The sequence below is a fragment of the Musca autumnalis genome, unplaced genomic scaffold, assembly GCF_047663935.1.
Source record: "Musca autumnalis isolate F117 unplaced genomic scaffold, ASM4766393v1 scaffold_3, whole genome shotgun sequence".
In the NCBI taxonomy this organism is placed as follows: Eukaryota; Metazoa; Arthropoda; class Insecta; order Diptera; family Muscidae; genus Musca; species Musca autumnalis.
The window spans coordinates 204,762,140-204,782,226 of NW_027411866.1; positions in this window are offsets into that span (position 1 = coordinate 204,762,140).

Here is a 20,087-nt window from a genome sequence, read left to right on the forward strand (position 1 = left end):
TCTGCCTGTAGGATTCACCTCTGCTAGCATCCTTGCCAGGCTTCAGTAACGGGACCACCCTGCCAACTTTCCAGGCTTCTGGTATGATATGTGTGGCTAACGATAGGTTGAGGACACTTATTAAATACTCAACTCCAGGTTCATCCAGTTGCTTAAGCATTATCATCGATATTCGGCGTGGGCTCAACGCTTTGGATGATTTCGCGTTTCGGATGGCATCTGCAACATCGCTCATCGTACATTGTGGTGGTACCTCCGCGGCTGGAAGGGCTCTTCTTATACGGCGCAGCACACTTCTCTTCGCCCTATCACTCTCGGGGTGCTCTATGAACTGCCGGTTAAAATAACAAGCGCACGTCTTTGGGTCAGTTACTGTCACGCCGTTGAAATTAACTGCTGTTCTGTCATCCTTCTTTTCAGGATTCGAGAGTGATTGAACCGTTGCCCACAATTTACTTAATCCTGCACCAATGTTGCATTGCTTCGGGTGGTCTAGCCACTTTTTCCGCTTATGTTCGCCTACTAACCTGTTGTCTTCAAGCTCTTCAAGCTCTCTAACTCTTGGGTCTTCAGGGTTCGTACGACGAAGCTCATCACGCTCATTTGCTAGTCCCGTCGCCTCCGCTGGGAAATTTGGTCTTATTTCGGGTATTCGACCAGCAGATATGTATCAAGGGGCTGCTGCAGTGATGATGTCTCACACAGAATCTCGGAAAATTTTAGTTTAGAACCTACACGGGGTTCTTGAAGCAATTTTAAATGGAAGGTGCTTACACCTGGGAAGTTTTTGCGGATTTAGAAACTACAATGTTCATAGACGAGAAAAATAAAAAAAAAACAAAAAATCGCCGTAGTGCTTTTAAATAAATCGCGATTCAAGTTGACATTTTTAGGGTTTTTTAGGTTTTCACGATTTTGCTTGGAAACCGCAATTTTAATCGAAATGTGGTTAAGGAAAATATTGTAGCTATGACAATTCTCTACAAGATTGACCTTCATAAAAATTTCGTAGGTTTTACCGTTATTGAGATATAGAAGTTCAAATTGGGAAAATGCATTGACTGTATCGCCTCATTAAAAAACAATGCCATGATTGCAATTTCCCAACTTAAACTTAAATATCTCGAAAATGGTACAACCTAGGAAAAAATTACCAATCTTGTAGAGAATTTTCACAGCTAAAAGATTCTCTCTAGTCCCATTTCGATAGGACTTACCGTTTTCAAGCAAATCGTTAAAATCTAACAAAAAAGCTAAAAATGTTACCGGAACATCTATATATCTCAAAAATTGTGAATAAATCATAATGATAAATTCTCTGGAGAATTTTCACAGCTACAAAATTTTCTTTAGCCCCGTTTCGATAGGACGTGCGGTTTCCAAGCAAAATTGCGAAAACCTAAAATAAACCTAAAAATGTGAATTTTGACCGCGTTTTATTTAAAAATCCCTTCAGCGATTTTCCTTGTTTTTAGATTTTTCTCACCTATGAACATTGCTGTTTCAAAATCCCCAAAAGGTTCCCAGGTGTAAGCGGTTTTCACTTAAAGTTAGTTAAGACACAGCATGTATGACATTATTTTATAAGTAAACAGCGGAATTATATGGCCAGCCTATTTTTGGTCCGATTCATGTTAAATTTTGGGACATAGCATATGCAAAATTATAGAAAATGCATAACTTTTTGCATATGCAAAATTTATGAATTTTACATATTGTTACGGAATTAGATTTAACTAATGTCCGTGTAGACGTTGTTTTATTCCCCGATACGATTTGTACCAAATAAAACAGGGTTCGTTTTAGATTACGTTTCTACAATGCTTTATTTACTTTATTACACTTATTCAGAACCGACTTTAATTACAAAGCACACAGCAAGTCTCTAGTTAGCACGCAGCTCTTATTTAACCGATCTGTTCAGTTCAACGCTTAAAACACAACTACTCCGTCATTGCCATTTCCCCAGTATTTATAGCCCAAAGTCTCCCTGTTCTAGAGTCCTCCAGAACACATATGGCAACATCTCGAATCTGTGCAGCGAACACACAGACGCACATTCGCACTAAGCGAACAACCATACTCACATACATACATGGGGAAATACAATTGGACGACAAGCACAGTAATGACGTAACAACAACAAACAAGTGCAAAGAAGTAACAAACTAAACAATAATTACATGATTATGGCAAAACAAAATAAAAGCACATTAATGAAAGGTAAAGTAAAATCTAGAATAATGAAGAGAGTTCTACATGGTAGTTGTTGTTGCTTAAATAAAGTAACTGCGTAATAAAAACTTTACGTTACAAAAACTTTACGTTCAAATTTTTAAATTAACGGAAATTAAACTAAACTAACTTAAACCTATCAGTTACATTCGTAACAATATTTTCGTATGCAATAAATATTTCAATAAAAGGTACAAAAATTGTTGTATGTAAAATTTTTCTGTTTAAAATTCTATTCAGACAAGTCAATACAATAGAGAAATGTATAAATGTATAACCACAGTCTCAACCTTCAAAATAACGAAAATCGGGAGGTATCGTTCTATGGAGGCCTGAACCTAAACTGACAAATTTTAGGTGGAAAGTTGTTTACACCCAAGGAAGAATTAATACCAAATTTCAGCCATTTTGGCGGGATATTGAGGCCACAACTAGAGATGGACAGTGGGTAAATACCCAATGGGTAAATACCCGGTAAATTGGGTAAATACCCGGTAAATACCCATTTGTGGGTATTTATTTGGGTATTTACTATATTGAATCGCCAATACAACATCTTACACCCTACTTCTGGGTTTAGGTTGTAAAATCGTTTCAAAATGGATAGTTTTATAATACTTTAAAGTACCCGAGTATTTACCCAAATGTTGGGTAAAAACTCTTTAACTGCCGAACCACTTGACGAAATTTGGCTCAAATCTTATTTATATCAAGAGAACATCTGGTATTGAAAATGGAGTCTCTGCGTCCATGCTTTCATATAGCCCCCATATAACCGTACCTCCCGATCTAAGGTATTTTTCCACCAACTTGCCACATTTTACAATCAAATTGGCTGAAATTTGGCACAGTGAGCTCTCAATATGTAGAAAATATCCTTGCAAAAATTTGTCAAGATAGGTCCACGTTTTTTAATAGCCCCCATATAAGGGTACCCCGATTTTGAGTATTTACCTAAACCTTGGGTAAAAACTCTTTAACTGCCGAACCACTTGACGTAAGCTGACGAAATTTGTCTCAAATCTTACTTATATCAAGAGAACATTTGGTATTGAAAATGGAGTCTCTGGGTACATGTTTTGATATAGCCCCCATATAACCTTACCTCCCGATTTAAGGTATTTTTTATCTATTAGCCACATTTTATAACCAAATTGGCTGTAATTTGGCGCAGTGAGTCCTCAATGAGTATAATATATCCTTGCAAAAAATTTGTCAGCGTAGGTCCACGCTTTCTTATAGCCCCCATATAAGGGTACCCCGATTTCGGGTATTTACCCAAATATTGGGTAAAAACTCTTTATCTGCCGAACCACTTGACGTAGGTTGACGAAATTTGGCTAGAAACTTTCTTATATCAATAGTATTAAAGGTATTGAAAGTGGAGTCCCTGGGTCCATGTTTTGATATAGCCCCCATATAGCCGTACCTCCCGATTTATGGTATTTTTCATCTATTAGACACATTTTACAAACAAATTGGCTTGAATTTGGCACAGTGAGTCCTCAAGGATTATAATATATCCTTGCACAAATTTGTCAACGTAGGTCCACGCTTTCTTATAGACCCCATATAAGGGTACCCCAATTTCGAGTATTTACCCAAATATAGGGCAAAAACTCTTTATCCGCCGAACCACTTGACGAAGGCTGACAAAATTTGGCACAGTGAGTTTTCAATATGTAGAAAAAATCCTTGGAAAATTTTGTCAACATAGGTCTACGTTTTCTAATAGCCCCCATTTAAGGGTACCCCGATTTCGAGTATTTATCCAAAAGTTGGGTAAAACCTATTTATCTTCCGAACCAATTGACGTAGGGTTGCAAAAATTGGACTGAAATCTTTTTTTATCAAATAACTTCTGGTACTGAAAATGGGATCTTTGGGTCCACGTTTTGATATAGCCCCCATATAACCGTACCTCCCATTTTCAATACCGTTAATACTATTGATATAAGAAAGATTTGAGCCAAATTTTGTTAGCCTACGTCAAGTGGTTCGACAGTTAAAGAGTTTTTACCCACTTTTAGGTAAATACTCGAAATGGGGGTACCCTTATATGGGGCCTATAAGAAATCGTAGACTTACGTTGACAAATGTTTGCAAGGATATTTTATACTCATTGAGGACTCACTGCGCCAAATTAGAGCCAATTTGGTTGTATAATGTGGCTAATAGGTGAAAAATACCTTAAATCGGGAGGTACGGCTATATGGGGGCTATATCAAAACATGGACCCAGGGACTCCATTTTCAATACCTTTAATGCTATTGATATAAGAATGTTTTGAGCCAAATTTCGTCAGCCTACGTCAAGTGGTTCGGCAGATAAAGAGTTTTTACCCTATATTTGGGTAAATACTCGGGTATTTACCCAAGTATTTACCCACTTGTTTAAAGTATTATTAAACTATCCATTTTGAAACGATTTCACAACCTAAACCCAGAAATAGGGTGTAAGATGTTGTATTGACGATTCAATATAGTAAATATCCAAATAAATACCCACAAATGGGTATTTACCCGGTAATTACCCACGGTGTGGGTATTTACCAGGTAAATACCCGGTAAATACCATCTATAGCCACAACCTTCAAAATACCGAAAATCGGGAGGTACCGTACTATGGGGGCTATATGAAGACGTGGACCTATGCCAAAAAAATTTCAGGTGGAAAGTTTTATACCTCCAAGGAATACTTAATACAAAATTTCAGCCATTTCGGAGGGATACTGAGGCCACAACCTTCAAATTACCAGAAATCCGTTGTATGGGGGCTATATGAAGACGTGGACAAATTTCATAAGGAACGTTTAATACCCAAAATGAAGACCAGATACCACATTTTAGTCATTTCGATGAATTACTGTGGCCACAACCTTCAAAATACTGAAAATCGGGAGGTACCGTTCTATGGGGTCTATATGGAGGCGTGGACCTATACCGAGAAATTTCAAGTGGAAAGTTTTATACCCCCAACGAAAACTAAAAACCAAATTTTAGTAATTTCGGTGGGATATTGAGGCTTCAACTTTCAAAATACCGAAAATCGGGAGGTACCGTTCTATGGGGGCTATATGAATACCTGGACCTATACTGACAAATTTCAGGTGGAAAGTTTTATACTCCCAACGAAGACTTTATACAAAATGTCAGCCATTTAAGTGTGTTGTTGAGGCCACAACCTTCAAAATATCGGAAATCGGGAGGTATCGCTCTAAGGGGTCTATATGAAGACGTGGACCCATGCGGACAAATTTCAGGTGTAAAGTTGCATACCCGTAACGAAGACTTAATACCACATTTCAGCCATTACGGAGGAATTTTTGGACCACAAATCCTTGTATATATTATTGCATATGGGTTTGCATATGCTCATTTTATGCAAATATGTCAAAATATGCACGATATTCAAAATATGCAAACATTTCTAGGCCTAATTCGTTTTATTTTGTGATAAAAGGAGTTTCTGTCTAATCAGATTTTCTCTACGACCATCCTAACCATATATGCATTTGCATAGGATTCCGCTGTCTAGTCATCAACAAAAGTTCAAAAATGTTCGGGAATATCTAAGTACAGTTTAGGGCCTGTTCGAAGATCCTTTGGAAATGTATACTGATGATGTTAGTTGTGGCCCTATTTACAGCCCTATTATGTTTTCCGTGGACAAGTCCATGCTTCCTGGCATACTGGACCAAAAGTTATACAATGAACCACTCAAATGACTAGTGGGAACGATATCTATCGAAAAGATATGACTCTCACTTCGATAATGGGATATGTCGGTCCATTCCTTTAAGTACCTCCTCCGCAACACTTTTGAAAATTAATTCTAATCCACACTTTTCTCGGCAAGTTCAAATTTCCAAAAGAAAAGACCCTAAATACATTCGATCTGTCCGTGTTCTGCTCTTTGGCAGATCTCACCCTCTTTCCCGCATCCTATGAAGTGGAGAGAGTGTTCGTAGTCCCTTTGGACGCGTGTTGCAATATAGTCGTTTTGCTTACCTGGTCCTACCTGAACGTGTGCCGTTGGGCTTTGAAATTCTCTTGCTCACTTCGTCTACCATCTTTTGGATCTCCGCCTTTTTTGGATTTTCGGAGTCAATTCCTTCAAATTGAAATGTTTTCTATCAATCCCCAATAATAAATATGTATTTGGTAGTGACCAGTGTGGCCAGATCTAAAAAAGTGTTACACTTAAATCTGTTTTGAAATAATGCTAAAAAAAATATTAAAATGCCAAAAAATAATGCAACGTTTAAAAACGTCGTTTTTAATGGGGTAGGTTATGTACGCCATAATGAGGAAGGTATACTAAGATTGTTTTTCCTTTTAAAGCGCTTTTAAAAAATCATAATCATAAAGAATATATCTTTTGATAAGGGTAAAATTCTTAGTCGATTTATGCATGTCCATCTGTGGTAATCACAAAAATTGAGATAGGACGCTGACAATTTGGAAAGATGCGTCTATTGTTTGCAGTTCGAAGATGGACTAGATTGGTCCATGTTTTGGTATATCCCCCATTTATAAGGGTCCCGACCGATTTCAGGTATTTTGCTGTTTTTGGCTACATTTTCAGACCGTATTACCTATAATTTAGCATTTAGGGTTCCTAGTGGTCAAAAAACGTATCTAGCGAAAATTGAGAACATGGGTTCATTTTTTGAAATAGCCTCATATATAGTGGGTATTTGTATGTTTTTAGCTAAATTTTCAGATCAGATCGAATTAGCTGTAATTTAGTATTTTTGGGGTTTCAACAAACAAGGTACTTGGGTGTCATTTGGATTCAACGATTTGGTGGTCCCATATAACGACACCACTAATTTAGTTTTTTAAGGTATGATATAAATTTTCGGGCAAAATTTGATGTCATTTGATATCTAAAATAATGGTATTGGTACTTTCGTAACAAAAAGAAAAACTAATTAGTTCAGAATATTTCATGGTGGAGGGTATAACAAGTTGAAAAATGCTAAATGCTAAATGGAAAATTTGCGGCTAAATACAAGAAAATAATGCTAAATTTTGCTGCAAAAATGGTAAAATGGTCACACTGGTAGTGACACTGGGCTACGGGTTGTAACCTGTATGCAGTTAACTTCCCAACTTTCTTCATTTTGGTGTTTTTTATTTGAGAAGAACTCCCCCGTAGTCAGTTTTTTTTTGTCCGCGGGGAATATGGATCCCCCGAGACAGATGATCGCACAAAAAATTGTTACGTCAGATCTGGATAAGTTTATGATGTAATCGAAGATCCAAGGCAGCTGTACGCCGATTGAAGAATGAACGACAGTAGGAGGCATTGGGCTAAACCTTAAGTCAGTGAGAGCAGTCTGATTATAAAATTAGTGCGAACCCTGACCAAAGCGCCTTTAGACCTGTTAAATCCACAATTGACCATTCTGTTACCGACTCAACTCATTATTTCAAAATGTAAAATGTGTCGCATGGCTGCCAAACTCAATGCGTTACCAAGACAATTCAAATATTTTCATCTATTTATTAAAGCATCAATATGGAACCATCTAGTTATCATCGATATTTTAAATAATTGATATCCACAGTCAAATTGCATAAAATATGATTAATACTGGCGCCCCATGATTACAAAAGATACTAAAATGTCTAAAAGTTATTTCACATTTTGTCTTGAATAAGCAATGATTGATGGCAGAAATACACAAAAATAAAACAACATCTGTATCGGCAAGTGGTGATGGATAAATATGGATTTTTGGGATATCCGCTGAAAGATGCAGTGGTTTTCGAAGCCAATTGCCTTTGTCATTTGTCACCATTGTTTCACAACTATTTATTTTACAGAAAAAAATCCCTTGGCGCCTCTACTAAAAATATGATAGTGTTTTTAGGCCGTTTATTCTTGAAACAAAATCCCAAAATTTTTGAAATTAACCTCGTTTTTTTCTATTCCATGGAAACCAAAGGCCGTACATACGCCCAACATCTTAACTCTTTTTTTCACAACTGTAAATTCTAACACCTGCATTTCACAATCGTTTTAAAGGCTGGTTGCCTGTAACAAAAGCAACCAACGAAGAACCAACAACATTTGAAGTAAAAAATAGGGAACTGGACAATACAAAAAAAAAAAACTAAAAACATAAAATACGATGTATTATGTAATATTAACACAATATACATTACAATGTACATAACTACATGTGTACTTTGGTATGTATGTTTACACACATTCAAGAAGAACATAAATAAAAAACGCATTCGAATGAAAGAACCTTTTAAATAGAAGCAAAAAATCAAACGACAGCCTCCAACTGACAGACCCACGCACCAAACGAAACAAAGAATGCAGTCAACAAATATTTATGGATAAAACGCCCGTTTGAAGAAACGAGTTTTCCTGCCATTGCTGTTTGCCATTTGAACGCCACTATGGCGGTGACGACGTTGACCTTTTGTGAAGGTGTAAATTGTTGTAACAATAAAAGGAAAAACATAAAAAAGTTTTACTCGTTCTCGTATCCCGTTAAAATTATGCAAGAACTTGTTAAAATGTTTCAGAAATTACTTTTGTCAGGGTGTTTATTAAGATATTAACTTGAAATGAGAAAGAAGAAACAAGAACATGTTACTGCGCAAGTGAGTGAGTTTTTTTCAAATTCAAATGTAGTAAATAGAACCATATTTTTTCTAATTGTAGGATCAAAGACTTTAGGTACCCTTAACATTAAACTATACTTTATGTTTGCCGAATGTATAAAATTATTACTCAAGGTATATATGGAATACGCGTGAGTCGCGTCACGTGTTCATGTTATTTTTGTTTAGTACTGTTTCACATTTTATCATGGAAAAGCTTGCTTGTAGGGGCGTTTACAAATCGTTCAACTTTATTACGAAAATTCGCGTTCAGTGATGAGATACATTTCTGGCTTTATAGGTAGAAAATTTGGCACATTTGGGAAGAAGAACAACTTAAAGAGATTCGAGAGCCGCCACTTCATCCAGATAAAATAAAGGTTTGTGGGCCAGTGGAAACGTCGGACCCTTTTTCTTCAAAATGATGCCGGTTAGGACTTCATCCTCAATGGCGACCGTTATTGCGCCGTGATAACCGTGACATTTGGTTTCAACAAAACGGCGCCACTTCCTACACATCGTCGCATCAATCAATTGACTTCTTGAAAGAACTCTTCGGTGAACACGTTTTGGACCAGTCGATTGACTACCAAGATCATCTCATATCACTCCGTTACACTTTTTCCTGCGAGAATATGTAAAGTCGAAATTGTGTGCGGATAAAGCCGCTTCGATTCCGGTCTTGGGGGAAAACATCAGACGTGGCATCCGCCAGTTACCAGTCGAAAAGCTTGAACGAGCCATTGAAAATTGGACTCAACGGATGGACAGTCCGAGACGTTGCCAATATTTTTTAGACATAATCTGACGTAGGGAATGAGAGATACCAAGAAACAGTCCTGACCGGCTTTAACATGGCAAAGTCTAGCAAACAAAGTACGAAAAGACACAACACGAAACTTAGACATCGATCAATCACAACAGATAGCCACAGCATATTCCACTCAACTAGCCCAATTGCTTAATCAAAGCACTCCTCAGCCCGATAACATATCAGCGCAATGGCAAAGCATTGCCCATTCCATGCAAACAGCCGCAAAATCAGTAGTTGGATACCTGAGACTTCCACCAAGGAATCCATGATCAGCAGTGTCGTGCTGCCACCGAAGAGAAAAATCCGGCATATAGGACTATTTTACAATCCGTAGCAACGCGTAGTGCACGAGAGAGGTATCGGGAGAAAAGAAGAGAGGTGAAACATCTTTTCCGCAGGAAAAAGAGAGAAATGGAAAGTCGGGACTGTAAAAAATCGAGATGTACAGGAGCCAGAATTAAGTCCGAATATTCTACCAAAGAGTGAAACATCAAACTGATAGTTTTGGTACAAGCACATCCTCCTGTAGAGACCAGCAAGGTAGTTTGGTAGCTGATACAGATAGTGTGCCCAGGATATGGAAAGAACATTTTTCAAACCTGTTGGTATCCAATAGCAGCGAAGACGACGAAGATACCACAGATCCAATCCCAGAAGATGGTATTGAATGTATACCGTCCAGCCAAGATGAGGTAAAGCCAGCAATAAACCGGTTAAAAAATAATAAATCAACAAGAGCCTGTGGCTTACCAGCCGAGCTGTTCAAAACCTGAGGCGACCCGCTGTTAAGGTGTATTTATCAGCTAGTTAGCACCATCTGGCAGGAAGAACGAGTACCAGACGATTGGAACCTAAGCATCCTCTGCCCCGTCCACAAAAAAGGAGATAAGACTGTATGCTGTAACTATAGGGGCATAAGGCTACTCCCGATTGCCTACAAGATCGTGTCAGGGATATTGTGCGAACGACTAAAGCCTATGGTCAACGAGATAATTGGGCCATAGCAATGCGGCTTTAAACCAAATGTGTTCTTCTTCGACACAGTCCAAATCCTGGAGAAGACCCAAGAGATGGAGATCGACACCTACCACCTTTTTTTCGATTATAAAACAGCCTTCGACAGCCCACTACGTTCAAAGGTATTCCAAGCCATGTCTGAATTTGGTATCCCCGCAAAGCTCATTCGACTTTGTAAAATGACTTTAACTGACACGAGATCCTCAGTTAAAATAGGAAAGAACCTCTCCTAAGAGTTTTGTACCAAAAGAGGTTTCAGGCAAGGATACAGCCTTTCGTGTGATATATTCAACATGCTGCTGGAAAATGTTATACGAGAGGCAAATGTCAAATGAAGTGGGACAATTTACACCAATAGCCACATGTAACTTGCTTATGCTGCCGTTGCACAGAGGGGAAACATATGCCTAAAGTTGCTCAAAACTCAAAATTTGAAAATCGTTTTTTATGAAAAAAAAATGTTGATAAACGGTAACCCGACTCTTTTCTATATTTGCTATAACCATCCTCGACTTTGTAAGATTAACCAATCCAATGTAGCAGTCGATTGAACTCAGCCATACTGAAAACAAAAAGTAAATTTTCGAAAACTAAGAAATTAGGTGAACATTAAAATGACATTATTTTCGCGAAAATTTGTATTTTTCAAGATTTATTGTTTTTGTACAGTCTCCGAATAAGATTAGCTTTTTCAATTTTTAGATTGATTTTACATTTTTGCTCTTTAATGATGGTGATACATATCCTCTTTATGAAAAATTTTTATGATAATTTTTAAGATTACTACAATTTCAATAGTGAAAAAGTCTATTTCCCCGTCGTTTCCCGACCATAGTTTCTTCTAATGTTTTATGCGCTTGAGTCTAAAATATCAGATTCTATCATAAAAAATTGCGCATATTTGCGCCATTCCGAAAAAAATCTATTTTTTCTCAACTAAAGTATGAAATATTTTTATATGGAATTGCAAGGTTTACTCACACTAAATTTTGTTCCGCCGTATAACCGGGACTCTTATTTATCAGACTAAACAACACCTATCAAATATGTTTGAATTATTCAGAAACATTCACGGCTTTTCTCATGTGTAGTGAGAACAAGTAAGAAAAGCGTTAAGTTCGGTCGGGCCGAACTTTTTATACCCTCCACCACAAATTTTAGCCATTTCGGTGGATTAATGTGGCCACAACCTTCAAAATACCGAAATTTGGAAGGTACCGTTCTATGGGGGCTATATGATGGCGTGGACCTATACCTACAAATTTCTGGGGGAAAGTGTTATACGCCTAAAGAAGACTAAATACCAAATTTCAGCCATATCGGTGTGATAATGAGGCTAAAACGTTCAAAATATCGAAAATCGGGAGATATTGTATTATGGGGGCTATATCAACACGTGGACCTATATAAACATTTTATGGTAGAAATGTTTCTTAGCCTCTGGAAACACAAAATACAAAGTTACAACCGATTCTTTGGTCAAATGGGTCTAATAAATTCAAAATCTATTAAAATGACGCGTACTTTATAAGGGGTCTTATATGGGGGCTATACCAAAACGTGGACCTATATAACGCAACTTTGGTAGGAATGTTTTCTGGCCTCTGGAGACGCAAAATACCAAATTACAACCAATTCTGTTGTCAAATGAGTCTAATACATTCAAAATATATTAAAATGACGCGTACTTTATACGGGGCCTTATATGGGGGCTATACCAAAACGTGGACCTATATAACCCAACTTTGGTAGGAATATTTTTTGGCCTCTGGAGACACAAAGTACCAAATTACAACCAATTCGGTGGTAAAATGGGCCAAATATCTTAAAAATTCCTTAAAACGACGACGCGTCACGCGTCATTTTGTATGGGGGCTATACGAAAGCGTGGACCTACATAGCCCAATACCAAAAGTCCTACGTAAATATAACATATTTTCCCAAAATTTCATCAACCTACGTCAATCCGTTCGGACGCTAGAGTGATTTCCACAGACGGACAGACGGACAGACAGACAGACGGACAGACGGACGGACATGGCTATATCGATGTAGAATTGCACGCTGATCAAGAATATATATACTTTGTGGGGTCTACAATGATTATTTCGAGTAGTTACAAACGTAGTGACAAACTTAATATACCCCCATCCTATGGTGGAGGGTATAAAAATTTAATTTAAGTAAAGGTAGAGTTACATTAGGCAAATATTTGCTCCAGCTACCGGCAGTGTGCGCTTACTGAGAGCAAGTGAGCATAAATTCAATGTATTATTAACACTCACTTGATCTCAGTAAGCGCACAATCCCGGTCGCTGGAGCAAATATTTGCCTAATGTGACCTTACCTTAAGTTTCAAAAAATAAAATTTGGAATGAAATATATGCATATGGGACTTTATATACATCTGTACCGATTTGTTTGAAAATTGGCTCAATGCTTTTTAGGCTATTCAGTTTGCATGTGGCAAATTTCAGTGATTTTGGTGCATTTTTATCTCACATCAGATGCGAATATATATGGAAGCTGCATCCAAATCTGGACCGATTTTCATTATTTTCTATAGGATTAATCCTTGCACAGAAGATATGCTTTGTGCAAAATTTTATAGCAATCCGACTACAAATGAGCTTTCTAGGGCTTTTGATCAAATTTTAACACAAATTTCCCCTCTGTGCGTTGGGACGATCAGTAAAAAAGTAACTGATATCTTTATGAAGGTCGAAGGAGAATCTGCTAAAGTGGGTCTGGCGGTAAACGGCAGGAAGACCAAGTTGATGGTGTCGACGCGCAATGCGTCCATTGAGCTCAGACCAGCTGTTGAACTTGTTTCCTATAATTTTGAGGTAATAAAAGACTTAGTCTTCCTCGGGAAACAAAAATAACGCTTTACAAAACACTGATACTACCCGTGCTGATGTATGGTTGCGAAGCCTGAAACTTGCGCAAGCAGACATGGCAGTGCTTGGTGTGTTTAAGAGAAAAATTCTTCGAAAGATTTAATTACCAATCTGCGATGACGGTGAATACCGACGTCGCATGAACCACGAGCTGTATCTGCTATACCACGACATCAATATAGTTAAACGTATTGAGATGCAACGATTGCGTTGGCTAGGCCATATCATAAGAATGAGCGATGATGAACCCGCTAAAATGGCGTATAAATACGGACCGCTTGGCAGTGCACGCAGTCTTGGTAGGTCCATATAAGTCCACCCCTTCAGGTACCTCCCCCACAAATGTTCAAAAATTGTCGAAAAACTTGTGCGCACGATAACTCTCGAAGAGAGTAACCGAATTGAACCAAACTTTGCACAAAATTGAAATAAGTGCAGTTTAGTGACACCTCACGAATCGTTATGAAATTTTTTGTAACAGGATGTTCGTGCGGCCCCCGTTACGACATTGTAAAAACGCTGCACTATGTCGCGAGTTGAAATAAACGGTGACCCCATATAAAAGGAGTTGGCGTTGGCAGATGAATTTTGGTATAAATACTTATAGTTCACTTGGGTGCCAACGTGGTGCAATGGTATGCACACCCGCCTTGCACGCTGAAGGTCGTGGGTTCGATTCCCCGGCCAGTCAAACATCAAAATTTTCAACGTTGGCAAAATACCCCTCAGTAATGTTGGCGACATTTCCTGAGTATTTCAGCCATGTAAAACTTCTCTACAAGTGGTGTCTTAGGACACGCCGTTCGGACTCGGCGATAAACTGTAGGTCCCATATCACTGAGCTAATATGAATCGGGGTGCAGTCATTGATATGAGAGAGGTCTCCCTTGTCCCGTATGGGATGTTTGTGGAACAATTATTACTTATAGTTCACTGACAATGTCGAGAGCAAAAAATTGGGAAGGTCGGTCCACGTTTTGGGATATTCCCCATGCAACGGTACTTCTTAATGTTTCGGTATTTTGAATATTTTAGCTAAACTTATCAACCAAATTGGTTGAATTTTGAGATGCGGGGTTTTCACTTTACAAAAAACTTTTCTGATAAAATATGGACATAGGTCCACGTTTTCATATAGACCCCATATAACGGTACCTCCCGATTTTCGGAATTTTGAAGATTTTACATATGTTTCACGCCCAAATACGCCGAAATTTTGCATTGAGGGTTCCCAATGGAATAGAACGGTATCGCCCGATTTTCGGTAGTTTCAAGGTTTTGGTCACATTAAACAACCAATATAGCTGATATCTGGTAATTAGTCTTCGCCAGGTCTTGCGAATTATTTGTACAGAGAATTGTTGGTATCTACTACTATGTTACGAATTATCTTATCTTAATACCGCCCAATTTTTGGGTTTTTAAGGTTTTAGCCACATTATCCACCCAAAATTACAGAAATTTGGTGTTCAGTCTTCATATATTTTTGTGAGTTTTTTGAATACATCAAAATTTTGTCTTCAAATAAAAGAATTTTCCTTAAAATTTTTCTGACCGATTAAAGGTCAATAAACGGCATATTTTTTGTTAAAAATCAAAATTTTGACTTTGTATTCTTTTCCTTGACGGTGTATTCTTTTTCGGGGACAAGTCCATACTTTTTGAGATAATGGCTCTGGAGCTCCGTCCGTCTGTCTGTCTGGCTGGAGCGCACGATAACTCTCGAACGGATCAACCGATTCGGTCCAAAATTTGGTTTTCGTAATATTTTGTCCAAACTTAGTTTAAGTTCGAAGATGGGTTATATCGGTCCACTCCTTCCGGTGCCTCCCCCACAAAAGTTCGAAAATGTTCAGAAAGTTTGAGCGCACGATAATTCTTGAAGGGAGTAACCGATTTAATCCATACTTTGCACATCGAGAAATTTCTACCAGACTTAGATGAGGTTCCAAGTTCAGTTTAGGGCCTGATCTCGAATCGCATTTATTTTTGTTGTAGCGACTTGTATTCACTGCCCCTCATACGACGGTACAAGTTTCATTAGGGGCAAGTCCATACTTCTTGAGAAAATAGCATGAAAGTTGCAAAAGACCCCTATGACACCGCGTGAGGTGGTTGGAGCGCAAGATAACTCTCGAAAGTTCAAAAATGTTCGGAAAAATTGTTCGCGTGATAAGTCATGAAGGGAATGACCGATTTGGTCCATACTTTACATATCCTAATATACATATCTACCACATATAGATCAGGTTCGAATATGGACTATGTTTGTCCACTCCTTCGGGTACCTATCGCACAAAATTACGGATAAGTTCACTTTAAGACCTGCTCTCGAATCACTTTTTTTGAATTTTTGTGAAGCAACTTTCATTCGCTGCCTCAATTACGACGGTAAACGTTTTTTCAGGGCAGGTCCATACTTCTTGAGAAAACAGCCCGAAAAGTGTAAGTGCCATAGGGGGCACTATATGTGACAGAAGAGCACGATAACTCTCGAACTAACCGATATGGTCCAAAATTTGGCCTTCCTCATATTTTGTCCAAACTTAAATGGTATGCACGATATTTCTTGAACAAATTTGGTCCAACCTTTGGATGTCATAATATTGTCCGAATTTAGTTTAACGTCTAAAATGGAGGTACCTTAGGGTATCTTCTCCACAAAATTCAACATTTGTGTCTAAGTGCAGTTTAAGGTCTGTTCGAAGATCCTTTGGAAATGTATACCGATGGTGTTCGTTTTTGTCCTCCTTACATCGGTATTCTACTTTCCGTGGACAAGTCCATGCTTCCTGGCATACTGGTCCATAAGTTATACGATGACCCACTGAAATGAGTAGTGGGCGCGATATCATCGAAAAGATATGACTCCCAAAATAAGATCCACGTCCAATAATGAACTATGTCGGTCCATTCCTTTAAGTACCTCCTCTGCAACACTTTTAAATTTTAATCCTAATCTATATTTTCTTCGGCAAGTTCAAATGTCCAAAAAAAAGTTTCAATTGGCTGAGGGTATATCTCTGTCGGCAAAGTCGACTAATACTTTTTTACTTGTTTAAATATGAATGTTTTACGTCCTCAACCTCGTATCTAAAAAATAAAAAAATCCCATAAAAATGATAATCTTTTTGATACATCGAAGGTTAGGGTAAAGTTTAAATGCAATTATTAGAGAACTAGAAATTTGTAATAATTGCATTTAAACTTTTAACCAACCACCGATGCTTTACACATTTTCTTTTTTATCTCATCTGAAATTCTTTTTATACCCTCCACCATAAGATGGGGGGTATATTAAGTTTGTCATTCCGTTTGTAACTACTCGAAATAATCATTGTAGACCCCACAAAGTATATATATTCTTGATCAGCGTGCAATTCTACATCGATATAGCCATGTCCGTCCGTCTGTCCGTCTGTGGAAATCACTCTAGCGTCCGAACGGATTGAAGTAGGTGGATGAAATTTTGGTAAAATCTATTATATGTACGTAGGACTTTTGGCATTGAAAGCGGGCTATGTAGGTCCACGTTTTCGTATAGTCTCCATCAGGGCTTCGGAGTCGGAGTCGGAGTCTGGAGTCGGAGTCTAGCAAATTTTGCTGGAGTCGGAGTCGGAGTCTGGAGTCGTGAAAAAAAGCTCGACTCCGACTCCGGCAAAATGTTTTTTTCTACATTTATCAAAAGAGTTTTTATTTTTTTATGATAGAGAGATTAACTTTATTAACATTTTGATAAATCGTTTATTCATTTTATAGGAAATCTATGAGTAAACTTCTAAGCAAAGGATTTGTTATATTTAGTAATGTTCCATGACAATAGAATTATAATTGCATCATTCAATATGAATCGATTTCTTAATATACCATCACATTTATGACAAAACTTATATACACTCTGGAATACCAGTTTTAGATGTCACATATTTATACTTCACAATATAATGTGGAAAAAGTATTATAAGTTTATTTTGTCCACAATTAAGGGGTTATGGTCACTTATTGTGAACGAAAAATGAAATTTTTCATGAATTTTTACAAGTAATCTACCAATTTTTTCCAAAAGATATTGTTTTCATCTGATTTATAATACCTTGAGCTACTTTCAGATTTTTTTTTTTTTTTTTTTGAAAAATATTGCAGTTTTTTCTGACAAATTGCACAGTTGTTACTAAAGCAGTTTGCGGTGACCACTGAAGCTCGAAAACGAATAAACCGATCAGCATATGTTTTTGTGGGATCATTAAGAACATAATAATCGTGTATTTAAGCGAAACGAATTAAAAAATATGCATTTAAAAACAAGTAAAAAAGCATTAAGTTCGGCCGGGCCGAACTTTTCATACCCTCCACTAAAATGGAATAATTACTTTTCATTCCTGTCCCCAACTTTAAGTGGGTACGTTCAAATGTCAGATAATGTTTAGGTACATGTATGCTTCATTCGGGAGGCCCTTTTTTATGGTGCCTATATCTAACTATGTATGTTGACAATTTTCGGTGGGCTAGAAATTGGGAGGTACTGTTATATAGGGGTTATAATAAAACATGGGCCTATGTTGACAGTTTTTGATGGGAGCCTTTAATGTCAAATAACTCCTAATTCGGTTAAAAAATTTAGCTAGAATCTTTAAAATATCGAAAATCGGTACATAACGTGGGAACTTCAAATGTCATTAACAGCTAGTTCGGAGGTATCTGGGCTATACGAAAATACGAACTTAAATGAACCGTTATATGGGGGCTATACCAAAACGTGGACCTATGTCCACAAGTTTTGTCATATAAGTTTATTGACATTTAAGAACTTTAAATGTCAAATTATAGCTACATCGGTCTGAAAATGTAGCTAAAAACGTCAAAATACCGCAAATCGGAGGGTACCGTTATATGGGGGCTATACCAAAACGTGGACCTATGTCCACAACTTTTGTTATATAAGTTTATTGATACTTAAGAACCCTAAGTGTCAAAATATAGCTAAATCGGTCTGAAAATGTAGCTAAAAACATCAAAACACCGTAAATCGGGGGGCACCGGGGGGCTATACCAAAACGTGGACCGATATATCCCATCTTCGAAATTGATCTTCCGACGGCTAAAAAAATGGTATTCCCCAATTTTCAGCGAAATCGGTCAACAAATGCGACCTGTATGTTGCGAACGGTCGGACGGACGGACATGCATAAATCGACTCAGAAAGTGATTCTATGTATATCCCTAGAAGGAACTATGGGTCTATCTCGCTTCCTTTTGTATGTTACATACAAATGCACTAACACATAATACCCCTTACCACATAGTGGTGTAGGGTATAAAAAGGGAACTGTAGAAGTCAAAATTTCGCTTTCGTAAAATCTGTAAGTAACAAATTACTGTTGGCATAGCCATCTTCATATTTCGACAAAATAAAACGAAAAAGATATGTGACCCGTCCCACAGAGGGGATATTTGTGTTAAAAGTTGATCAAAAGTCCTAGAAAGCTCATTTATACTTCGATTGATATAATATTTTGCACAAAGCATATCTTCTGCACAAGGATTAATCCTATAGAAAATAATGAAAATCGGTCCAGATTTGGATGCAGCTTCCATATATATTCGCATCTGATATGAGATAAAAATGCACCAAAATCACTGAAATTTGACACATGCAACCTGAACTAGCCTTAAAAAACATTGAGCCAATTTTCAAACAAATCAGTACAGATGTATATATAGTCCCATATACATATATTTCATTCCAAATTTTATTTTTTGAAATTTACTTAAATTAATTTTTTCTCAATTCACATGAGAAAAGCCGTGAATGTTTCTGAATAATGCAAACATATTTGATAGGTGTTGGTTTAGTCTGATACATTAGAGCCCCGGTTATAACACGGAGCAAAATTCCATATAAAAATATTTCATACTTTAGTTGAGAAAAATTAGATTTTTTCGGAATGGCGCAAATATGCGCAATTTTTTATGATTGAATCTGATATTTGAGGCTCAATCGCATAAAACATTAGAATAAACTATGGTCGGGAAACGACGGGGAAATAGACTTTTTCACTATTGAAATTGTAGTAATCTTAAAAATGATCATAAACAATTTTCATAAAGAGGATATGTACAGTGCCCGAAATAAACATAGGTTCACATGTAAATTTGTAATTTTTTCATAATTCAGATGACTTTTATAGGATTTTATAATTTTGTATTTTGGAGTTGGGCATTCCCTATGATGTCAATATATCAGTTATTTGGTTTTGCGACAAAATAAAAATTTAAAAATTTTTTCCTTATTTTAGGTGCGAAATAATGATAGGTTTAGGGCAATTTTTGCGGATTTAAACGTAAAAATTTGAGGAAAACTTTTTACAAATCGTTGTTTTTTTAGATCGCCGATGTCCAACGAGTAATTTAGTTTAGATGTTGTCTCCGAATTATTTTCAAAATGCAGATTTGTTCAACACTTTAAAGCAGTTTTCAAGAAACAAATTTTTA